The sequence below is a fragment of the Herpailurus yagouaroundi genome, unplaced genomic scaffold, assembly GCF_014898765.1.
Source record: "Herpailurus yagouaroundi ecotype Mexico unplaced genomic scaffold, PumYag 190, whole genome shotgun sequence".
Lineage (NCBI taxonomy): Eukaryota > Metazoa > Chordata > Mammalia > Carnivora > Felidae > Herpailurus > Herpailurus yagouaroundi.
In genome coordinates, this window is record NW_024412421.1 from 34,181,289 (window position 1) to 34,190,442 (window position 9,154).

General features: G+C 59.0%; 1 protein-coding gene across 1 annotated transcript in view; it reads left to right on the plus strand.

Annotated features, from left to right (window-relative positions):
* Positions 1-749: 749 nt before the first annotated feature.
* Positions 750-9,154, plus strand: part of CRISPLD2 (cysteine rich secretory protein LCCL domain containing 2) — a 59,547-nt gene continuing 51,142 nt past the window's right edge. The window contains exon 1 of the mRNA XM_040443249.1: positions 750-888. The gene's annotated coding sequence lies outside the window, so the exon portion shown is untranslated. The remainder of the gene's footprint in view (positions 889-9,154) is intronic.

The following is a 9,154-nucleotide window of genomic DNA, read 5'->3' on the forward strand; positions in this document are numbered from 1 at the left end:
AGCCTACTGCTGGCCGGCAGCGGGACTCCGGGCACTCTCTTCTCCAGGCCTCAGCTGTCTGATCTGTGAAACGGGACCACTTCCACCACACCACTGGATTCCTGTGAACGTGTTCTGGGATCGTGAAGGTCAAGTGCCCAGTCTGGACCATCGCTTAACTGCCCCCATCTGGGACCATCTCTTGAGGCTTCCTTCCTTTCTTTATCTGCACGCTGGGAATGTGCTTGTGTACGTGTGTGTGCGTGTGTGTGTCTGTGCGTGTGATGAGTGGAGTTTTCTACCACCGTGCGGAGGATGGGAGTAAATTCAGCAAATGTGTATTCTGTGCCACAGTTTACGGAGCCCACACCCTTCCCGGTTTTATTTGCTGCAAACCCGGGAGGTCACTTCCCTGTTCCCATTTTCCACTTGAACCACAGGGAGATGGGATTTGGTAAGTTTGCAAACTCCTGGTGGAAAGTGCTTGGCGCCCCGCCGGGCGCATAGTAAGCGCTCAGTGGAAACGGTACTTTCATGGTCGCAGTGAAGAAACTGCGCGCGTCCGCGTCCTGTCCTCCTCCAGCCAAGATCTCTCTCTGGTCGCCTGCTCCGGGCCTCCCCTACCCCGCCCGCCCGGATCGGCGCCTGCGGCTCTCTCCGGGAGGGACGGGCGGGGCCGGGGCGGGGCCTCGGCTCCACGGCCCTATCAGCGCTGCTGGCCGCCGGGGGGGCGTGGCGCGAGGATCCTACAAGAGGCGGCGCGCGGGGCCTTTGCGTCCACTACATCCCTCCGCTGCCCCCGGTGCACGGCCTCTGCGACCGACCCGCCGCGCCCACCGTGCCCGCCGTGTCCGCGCTGCTGCCGCTGCACGACACGGGAGACGCCGGTGATTGGGGAGCCCTGCGGAGGTAAGTGTGACTTCGCTTCCTCTCCTCTCCAAGCTGCCATCCGTTCCCGCCATCTCCGAGGAGGTGAAGGGGCCCCGGGCAGACGCCGTCTCTTGGGGCTCACTCTGCGCAGGCACTGTGCTGGGCGCGCTGCCTGCGGCTCGGAACCCGGCTAGGCCGGCCGAGTGGCCTTTCGCAGGTGGAGAAACTGAGGCTCAGCGAGGACAAGACGTTTGCCCCAGACCTCGCAGTCAGGAGGCGAGGGAGTCGGGACTCAAAGCCGGTCTGACGGTCTGACCGCATATTCGTGCTCCGGGAGCCCCCCGGGTATTTAGTCTGACCGCATATTCGTGCTCCGGGTGCCCCCCGGGTATTTAGTCTTGCCTCCCTTACGCAGTTCGCCAGCATCTGTTGCGTTCCTGTGTACAGTGTGGGCGTCAGTACAGGGAAAGCTGACGGCGTGGATGCTGCAGGGGTTTGAATGTGTCGACCCACATGTGGATGGCCACGGTCATCCACCCGCCTGTGCGTTCTGCCCCGGTTTACAGGGCCACGCCCCTTCACGGTTTTATTTGCAACAAACCTGCCAGGTAGCCTTTCTCTTCCCATATTTCAGATGAGGACACCGAGGGTCAGAGGGGAAGTGGGTTTGTCCAGCTCGAGCCAGGGCCGGATGGAGCCCAGCTCTCCCTGCCTCCAAAGCTCCAGATGGAGGTGTCCAGGCGCGGGGCGCGTCAGAGTGCCTGCGGGTTTGGGAACACATGCGGGGGTCTCTTGGCCAGCGTGGGCATCTGCATACACTCCTGCTGGGGGAAGAGGCTCCTGACCTGAGCGCTGAGGGCTCGGCTCTGCCGTCCTGGGGAGACCCCCAGAGGGACAGTCAGAGCCTCCCTTGCCCAGGGCTCGGCTGGTGGACAAGCCAGAAAAGGCTAACTTGAGCTGGACGTCTTTTGGGCAAAAGGTGAGTTACTGCTCCAGGCGAGAGAAGCGCCTGGGAGCCTGTGCAGATGCCCAGCTTGTCCTGCAAAGTGGGTTTGTGAACTTCCACCTTGAGCACTTGGGTGCCGTGTTCTGGTAGAATGACGTGACCCTGCCTGACCCCAGTGGGGTCTTCTAGGGTCACAATTGGCCAGGTTGAGAGCCGAGGGTCCAGCAGCACGCGGTGAGGGGCACGCCTTCTTCTCCAGATAGACTGAGAGGCCTTCTGAGACTCTTGGTATTTTGTGCACCTGATTTTCTGTTTCTGCCTCTGATCTGGCTGCTTCCGCATGGGTGTGGCAGGTGTCAGGACATGCCACCTCCCTGCATTTTCACCCCTGGCACACACCTGGGCAGGAGGCCTCTTGGTCCCCATTTTACAGATGAGTAAACCAAGGCTCGGAGAGGTAAAGGTTGTGCATCAGGACCCTTGGCTGGCCGGCTGGCTGGTTGGTTGCAGACGCTGTGCTCTTAACTGCTGGGTCTTGCCTCCTTGAAGACAGTTCTCTGCCCAGCCACCAACTCTCCCTCTGGACCTGACCCGAGATGTCGTATTGTCCGAGAGGGTTCCAGGTGAAAACCGTCGGCAGAGTTCAGCCCAAGCCCCAAGTTCCCAGTGACATGCGCCCTGGGAGGAGAAAGAAGTCGATTTTGATTTTTTATTTTTTTTATTTTTTTATTTTTTTAAATTTTTTTTTTTTCAACATTTATTTATTTTTGGGACAGAGAGAGACAGAGCATGAATGGGGGAGGGGCAGAGAGAGAGGGAGACACAGAACCGGAAACAGGTTCCAGGCTCTGAGCCATCAGCCCAGAGCCCGACGCGGGGCTCGAACTCACGGACCGCGAGATCGTGACCTGGCTGAAGTCGGACGCTTAACCGACTGCGCCACCCAGGCGCCCCAGATTTTTGATTTTTTTTAACGGAGTCTCTTAAGACGTAGAATTGGAACAGCAATGGTGACATTTATAAGAATACCAGCAGCTGGTACCGAAACTTAGAATGAGCCAGATGTGCCCAGGGTTGTACATGGATGATCTCACTGCCTTCTTTATGAGGTGGGCACTGTCTTCCTTTTTACAAGAAGGAGACTGAGTCTCGGATGATTAAGGCATGTATACAACATGACGCAGCCAGGGCAGGGGACAGCTGGCCCCCCTCCTCCCTGCCTCCCCCCCCCCCCCCCCCCGGCTGGGCCCCCCTCCAGATCCTGGAGGAAGGTGTTCATCCAGTGGCTAGCCTGCTTGCTGCGGCTGGTCAGGGCCTCTCGTGCCATGTGGGGTCGGGATCCCTGCCCGGGTTAAGGGTGGGCCTGGAGAGGGGCTGTCCTGACCCAGGGCTCGGGCTCCACTCTGCTGACAGGTACCGGTGTCGCCGTGCGGAGAACCCTGCTCTGGGACCCAGATCCGTGCTGGCTCCCAGAGCCCCCTCTCTGGACTTGGTAGCAGAGGGCCTGGGGCCTTGGCTCAAGTCCCTCGCTCCGTCCCTCCCTCAAAGACCCCTCGCTGGGTCTCTGGCCTTTTGTAGGCTGCGTTTGAAAACCGTCTCCCGGAGGCAGGACCCTCAAACGCTGACCTCTTCGGCCTGTGGGAGCTGGAACGTTTCTTGTCTCTGTCACCAGTGTAATTTACTACGTATGGGAGGTGCCTGTGTGTCTGCTTGGTCCAGACCTAGGAAGCTTTTTATTTTTTATTTTTTGTAAACTCAGTGGTTTTTGATCAGTCCCAGATGTGCAAGCCCAGCATCACTCAACGGGGCTGATGGCTTGTCAAGGAAGGAAAATACAACACAGGCACCGTTTCATTTTATCTTCTGTTAACGGAGCTGAGTAGATGGTCAGACCTTCACGGGATGGGGATTCCAAGCCTCTCATAAAGTCCTAAATGAAGCACGCTCTGTTCTGGAACAGGCAGGGTAGGACAGATCTGGGTGGTGGTTGGTAGGACTAGCCGTAACCTTTTTGTTTTTCTTTCTTCCTTTTTTTGAGAGGCAGAGAGACAGAGCACAAGCAGGGGAGGGGCAGAGAGAGAGAGGGAGACACAGAATCCAAAGCAGGCTCGCGGCTCTGAGCTGTCAGCAAAAAGCCCGACACGGGGCTCGAACCCATGAGCTGTGAGATCATGACCTGAGCTGAAGTCGGACGCTTAACCGACCGAGCCACCTAAGCACCCCTAAAATTTTTTAAAAACATTTATTTATTTTTGAGAGAGAGACAGAGCGTGAGTGGGGGAGGGGCAGAGAGAGAGAGAGGGAGACACGGAATCGGAAGCAGGTTCCAGGCTCCGAGCTGTCAGCACAGAGCCTGACGCGGAACTTGAACTCGGGAATGGCGAGATCATGACCTGAGCTGAAGTCGGATGCGTAACCGACTGCGCCACCCAGGCGCCCCATAAAAAGCTCGTCCATGTTATAGTGTGTGTCAGGCTCCGTTCCTTTCAGTGGCTGAGTGATATTCCACTGCGTGGATGGACCACGTTTCATCTACCCATTCTCCCTTCTTGGCTTCCTTCTTGAAGAAGCATCGACATAGGTCGTCTCGTTCCAGAATAGAGCAGTGCCCTCCACGGTGGACACGGGGGAATCTGGTGTCTGGGTGTTTGGGGGGACGTGCTGACATTCCACCCGGGGTCACAGCAGCAACTGGCAGAGAATCCTGTCTGAGACTTTGTGCCCCAGCCTGTGCAACTGTGGGTGTTTGTGGACAGACACCCCTTGTCAAGGCTGCAAGGACAGACGGTTTCTTGTGGTTCAGCCCCAAGGAGATTTCTCTTCTCTGATTGTCTCGGGTGCTGTGTCAGCTTAGACAAAACCACGGGATCCGGGGGAAAAAGAAATTCCTAATGCGCATCATGCAACCTCTGGACCATCACTTAAAAAATATTATAAATGATGAAATCCCACATTTTCAATCCAGATTTCTGGACCGCGTCCCGTTGTGAGTGCAGAAAGGCGGTATCCCAGAAGGAAAAAAGAACAGAACTTTCCAGTTCTTTTTTTTTTTTTTAAATGTTTATTTATTTTTGAGAGAGACAGAGACAGAATGCGAGTGGGTTAGGGGCGGAGAGAGAGGGAGACACAGAATCGGAAGCAGGCTCCAGGCTCTGAGCTGTCAGCACAGAGCCCGATGCGGGGCTGGAACTCACGAGCTGTGAGATCGTGCCCTGAGCCCAAGTCGGACGCTCTACCGACTGAGCCCCCCAGGCGCCCCTAGACCTTTCCATTCTGTTTGTAGTCAGGTGGTCCCGGAAGCATTGAGCCTGCTCTCAAGTTCTCCTGGACTGGAAAGAGCCTTCTCTGATCTCTCTGGGATTGGGACCTTGCTGGCATCTGCTGGGACTGACTTGATCAGAGCCTGAGTGATCCTTCTGGAACAGACACAGGGAAAAGTGACAGCGCCCCCGGCAGAGGGACCGTGTGTCTGTGCAAAGGCCTGGGGATGGGGAAGGGCCAGGCACCTAGGGAAAATGGTGAGAAGTCTGGTGTGGTTTGAGAATCTAAGCATCAGGCCGGGTGGCCCGGTGTCTCCCTGCAGGCGGCCTGAGCTTTTGGACTTCCTGCTATAGGCTGCAGGGCGTGCAGTTCGGAGTAGATCACTGTGAAATGGACAGTGTTCCCCAAAGTGGGGGGTGCCGTCCCTACTGGTCCCCGAGGTGACTCAGCCTGTGCACAGACCCAGCAGCCAAGGCCCCCCATCCAGGAGCTGTCCTTTGCAGTCAGGGCGAATGTGGGTGATGCTGTCTGCCCCTAACGTCTGCCCAGCACCCTGCTCCCCTTTACGGCAAACACAGAGCACCCCGGGCATCAACGCTTGGGGCTGGCGTTCATGCCCAGCTGGGAGGACCTTATTTTGTTCTGATTTCCACACGTTACGTTTTACTCCTCCCCTCCAGTCAAGGCAGAATCCATCGTGTTCTTTGTAGATGGTGGCGACCGAAAATTCCCTTTTACTGGTACATTTCTGCGAACCCTCCATGCGGGCCATCTTGAGGAAAAATACAAAATACGGCCCATCGCGGGTAGCCGGTGGGAAGGTGGGGCAGAGCTGGGGAACGGGGTTTGCCGGGGATTGGAGTTTGGGGAATGCTGAATTAGTTTAAGGTGGGGCACGGGATTTGAGACCGTTACAGTCTGGGGCAGCGGCTGTCAAAGTGGGGTCCCCCTCCAAGGCGGGGGAGCAGCCGTCCCTGGGAACTTGTTAGAAATGCAGATTCTCAGGCCCCACCCCGGGCTTCCTGCGTCAGCGGCCGGGGGGCGTGGGGCCAGCAATCCGTGTCTTAACGGTGCTCTCTGGTGCAGGCCTGAACGCGGGACCTCCCGCCCTAGAAAGCGGGTGAAGCCTGGCTCTGGGGCGCCAGCACAGAGGCCGGGTGGGGATGGCCGGCTAGTGGGGGTGGGTGGTGTGGAGCCGCGTGGAAGGTTCTGTTTCGGGGCCCGGTGCGACCGGAGGGAGCTCACACGGCCAGACGGGAGGAAGAGCCCTTGGGGGCCAGTGCGGCCACCTCCCTGCAGGGTCCAGAGGCCCCCTTGGCAAGTTCTCGGCAGACTCCTAGCTTTTCTTCCGGAAGAAGGCTCGGCTTGGTGGCACTCATTGCCCTGGGGCCGGATCGAGTGTCCTGGGGATTCTGGCACCTTCCTTCAGGGCACACGTGGGGCCCTGTGTGCCCCGGAGCTTTCGAAGCACGGCTGTGTGTGAGCCCCACACGCCCCCTCTGAAACAACGAGCCGTTCCCTGGACGGCACCAAAAACGTGTCTGCGTGTGTGTGTGTGTGTGTGTGTGTGTGTGTGTCAGCCGCTGTCCTTCCCGCCCCCAGACCGGCTCCGACACAGCCCGTCTGTTCTCCTGGGGGGAAGCGCCTGCCGCTGAAAACCCTGTTTATTCCCGGGAACCTTCAAGGCTCGGGCGTCACTGGCACCAAAGGTATTTTCAGCTTTGGCGTCGCTGGACAAAGTGCCCTCTCAGACTTGGGATGAACTGCGCCCTGTCTGCGAGAGTCTGTGTCTGGTCCAAGTGGGAGGCCCCAGCCGGCCGCCGCCGGGTTTCAGCCGGGCTGCGCTCTGAAGGGCTGTCAGAGGCCAGGCCTTGGAGCGGCCCCTGCCCTGCGACCTCCCCCCCACCCCCCCACCCCGCCCTGCCCCGGGGGCAAGCTGCCGCTCAGGGCTTCCTTGATCCATTCTTCAAACAGAAGCCAGAGCGATTTCAAACTTAAAAAAAAAAAAAAGTTTCCTTGAAGTTTCACAAGGCAGAGAGGAATGCACACCCCTTCGTGGGCTGTGCTGGGGGGGGGGGGGGGGGGACTTTTCCCAGAGTGCTTGGGCTGGCCGCCCGCCCCAGGGCAGAGCCTGACCAGCCCCAGGCCCCTCCCACGGCCCCGCCCCCAGGGGCCACCGTTTCCGTTTCCGGACTTGTGATGCCTTTGGTTGGTCTTGCCTGGTTTTGAACTTGACGTAAGCAGCACCGCTCAGCGACCCCCCTTTCCCCCCAGCTCCGCGGGCTTTGTGCCTGTCCTCGGTCATGCCGAGACGGTGACCGTCCCTGAGGCTTTGTCCCTGTGGTCCCTGCTGTGTGGCGTTCCCTTGCCTTGAGAGTTCAGCGGGACCTTGCCGTCCACCGCAGCCACAGTGGCCCCGTCCCCTCCTGTGCCGAACGTTACCATCCCCATTCTCCAAGCCGTGTCCTCACACCTTTCTTATCTGTCTGTCGTGAGGTCTCCTCTGGTTCTCGAGGGCAGACTGCCTTGTGTGCCTCGACTGTCCCAAGGACTCTGTGGCCACCTGAGGGCCTGCCCTGGGACTTTCATCCGCAGGGCAGTGTGGAGATTCCACAGCCTGGTGCTGTAAGACTCTCGTGCCCGGTGTCTTTGAGCTTGGTCCAGCGCCGGGGGCCGTGACTCGCCCTCACAGATGTCACCCGACAGCAGTGAATCGTGTATGTCGGGCAGGAGGCTGGGCAGGTGCCCCGTGGCCTGCAGCAGAAGTGATCTGAGATGCCTGAATTCACCCGGGAGGAGAAAAGAAAGACACGGTCGGTCGGTTCTCCTCTTCTCACCCTCTATCCTCTCTCCCTGGGAGAAATTCAGGGCCTCATTGTCCCCCTGAGGAATCGAGACTCAGGTTGAGGGACCTTTTGGGCAGCACGGGGCTCGGCAGGGCGGAGTCACCGTTCGAACCCGGCTCTCACCCCACGTCCCCCGCTTTTCCACACTGCCCTCGGGCGGTCCTTGCCTGCTTGTCCTTGGGGGCCGGAGGCTCCCTGCCGTTTATCTGAGGCTTTGCTAAATATTCGCGTGTGTGCAAGAAGGCAGACGAGGGGCCCCAGGAGTCAAGGACAGGGGATTTGGAGAATATAGCATTTTATTGTCTACTCGCTTTAAAATGGCTCTCGGTTGACGTTGAACACTCCTGATTTGTAGTTTCTTTTTTTGCAAAATGAGTTCTCTCTTTGCCCAGGATTTTGTGTGTTCTCGGCATAGTGTTCAAAAGATTGAATGGGGTTTCTTGTAGGATCTTGTTGGCCCCTGGGTTGAGGACAGCCCAGGGCTGGAGGCAGGGTGGCTGCAGGGGAGGGCACGGGCCTGCTCCCGCTGTGTCCGGCCCTGATCCTGTGGAGAAGAGTTTAAGAAACACTGACTGGATCCTGCAGAGGATGAGACCCCCCCCCTCGCCCCCCGCTTTCCCCCCCTCCACGGCCCGGACACTCTTCCCTGGAGCTTCTGTCCCGTTCTGGGATTTGCCCCAGACACGCCGGGGCATCCCTCCTCCCCACTCCCAGCCACCACTCCATTCCTAGAATTTTGGGTGGTTTGTGGGTATGACTGGGATCTGCCCTTGGCCTTAGTCACGTTTTGAGTTCTTTGTGCTTCTGAGAAAGAGCAGAGCCTGGGGCCCCCCCCGGGCCTGTCGGGTCAGCTGCTGTCCCGTTGGGCCGGTATGTCACTGAGTGAGTCCGGCTGGCACGGGCCGGAGGCTAGAGGTGCCCTGCCGGGCGGGAGAGCCGCCCCGACGGCCAGGGTGGGCCAGAGACCAGGGCGCGACGGGCGTTCTGTGTTGACTGCGGAGCAAGTGGCTCGTGTGGGAGCCTCCGGCCCCTCGCGCATCAGACGGGGCCGATGACCGCGGTGATCCCATCGGCCTGCGGAGTACGGGGAGTGGGGGACCCGCCACCCTGCGCCGCCCCGTGCGCGCTCCCTGGCTGTTGGCTGTGGTACTTGGGATAACTGTTTGTGGGACAGTTAAGACCCGCTGGGGCGTGAGGGGGAACGAGGCTCAGTGCCAGCCGGCATCGTGCTGGAACCGGCTCGTGACGTTTT